General features: G+C 50.9%; 1 protein-coding gene across 2 annotated transcripts in view; it reads right to left on the bottom strand.

Annotated features, from left to right (window-relative positions):
- Positions 1–1,953, bottom strand: part of MID2 (midline 2) — an 89,394-nt gene extending 87,441 nt beyond the window's left edge. For both annotated transcript variants that reach the window (XM_023534110.1, XM_011366051.2), the window contains exon 1: positions 1,861–1,953. The gene's annotated coding sequence lies outside the window, so the exon portion shown is untranslated. The remainder of the gene's footprint in view (positions 1–1,860) is intronic.
- Positions 1,954–1,959: the final 6 nt, after the last annotated feature.

Raw genomic sequence — 1,959 nt, 5'->3', positions numbered from 1 at the left:
AGACAAGATTTAAGCCTCGACTTAAAATAATCACCATTACTCTGTATGCTTAGTTTTATGTATATTTCATTCAGTTGTATGTGCATTAGGGAGAAAAATCAACAGACTTAGGACCTGAGAGTGGTGATATATTTGGCTACAGGGGAGCTAATAATGGCAAGTTAAGGTTTCTAGTAAACTAGGGCTCTTACTTACACCCAGTCAATCAATTATCCCAATGAAAAGGTAAATGATGCTCTTTCTTTGAAGTAATGTTGAGGGTTTATAGAACCCTTTCATCTTCAATGGAACAAGCCAAGACTCACAATACTCAGTACATAGTATTGTGCCTTTTACATAAGTGCATCAACTATGAAAGAAAAGTCATAGGAATGTCCTAAGGCTATAAAGCCAATGCAACATTAGATTTGGGACAAACTCTCTGATCTTCTTGGCTTCTAGACCTGTATTTCAACCACATGAATCAAGTTGTGAGAAACAATCAGGAAAAATCTAATTCACATTATATATCTGTATTAAGTTAATTGATTGGGCAGGAATATATAAAAATAGCAAAGATTATTTCCCTCTCAGGCAGTGGTGAGTGGAGAGGGGTGAAAGAGGGGATGTGAGAGTTAAGGGTAGAGCAAGAAGTAGGGGAGGGACTCTCTCTTCAGCTTTCTCCTTCTATTGGAACATGGCCAGGGAAGTGGTTAGAGTACTGGAAGGGAACAGAATGGGGTTAAAGGAAGCCCTTATGGCTTGAGACTCTGAGGAACCAACACACATATAGTACTTGTCTATTTACATAGTCTCCAGTATATTCTTTTATAAGGGCTCCTCCTCAGAGACACACAACCAAAACTACACACCCACCCCACACTCAGAAATCCTGAAGAAGGCAAACTGGTTGAGGAGCAAGAAGCTGCATGACTGGGAGGCTGAGAGTACACAAGTTGACGGGGCTAGGGTCTGCAGGATGAGTGGGTTCTGGTGGGAGATTTGGGTGGGCAGGTAGGTGTGTGATTACTAGGAAGGTGAGTGTGAGGCGGGTAGAAAAGTTTGGAAGAGAGAAAGTGAAGAATCTAACGAACCCAGGATCCCAATTTCCTGCTCTGAGGGATGCCTCCAAAAATAATGTGCTGCACACAAAGTGCTAACTAACCTAAACCTTATCATCACTAAAAATGTTTCTGTAAATCTACTCCGTCATTATTCACTTATTTCTTACCAGTCAGGAATGAATAAAAGGATAAATCTCCACAATTCAATCGCAGCCTGTCCAGTGGACATATGTAAGTTTCTCCTCTCCCCTACTGGGCTGGTTTCAGATCTAGGCCAGAAATAAGGAACCACCCAGAGGGGGACTGGAGGATCGCTCCCCTGGCAGAAAAGAGATTAAGTTTCGCTGGGCCTCCCCGCCGGCAGGGTGTCTGCAGCATCTCTTGCTGCTGCAGCAGACACCGCCGGGCAGAAGGCCGGCCAAAGGGCGCTGCCCAGGCCGAGAAGGCTGCCTAACGCGGGAGCGTGAGAAGGTGCTCGTGGGAAGGAGCCACTCGACTCGCCGCGCTGGGCCCCGCCAGGCTGCGCGGGAGGCCTCGGGCTGCTCTCGCCCGCACCAGAGAGTGTAAACTCCGTCCCAGGAGGGCAGCAGAGACCCGCACTCGGGCCCGAACGGCGCAACGGGGAACCAGGGCCAGGACGGGCCCCCCGCCGCCGCCTCGAGCCTCGCGGGCTCTGTCACCCTGACCCACGAGCCCCGGAGCCCTCGGCCCGCGTCGGCTCCCAGTGGCACCTGAGAGGCGGCCAGAGGTGGGGCCAAGACCCGCAAGAGAGGGGGTGCTCGGCCCCTGGGGGCCGCGGTGAGGGGACGCGTTTTACCCAGAGCGTTCTCAGGTGCCAGCCATCTCCTGAGCGCGCCCCAGGGTGCAGGGCGCTCGCCTCCCTCCGCTCTGAGCTGGTTCGGGCTCCGGCGCGAGC

Source organism: Pteropus vampyrus, unplaced genomic scaffold (assembly GCF_000151845.1).
Source record: "Pteropus vampyrus isolate Shadow unplaced genomic scaffold, Pvam_2.0 Scaffold120, whole genome shotgun sequence".
NCBI lineage: Eukaryota > Metazoa > Chordata > Mammalia > Chiroptera > Pteropodidae > Pteropus > Pteropus vampyrus.
Note: the sequence above shows the minus strand (reverse complement) of the source record. Positions and strands in the feature narration are given on the sequence as shown.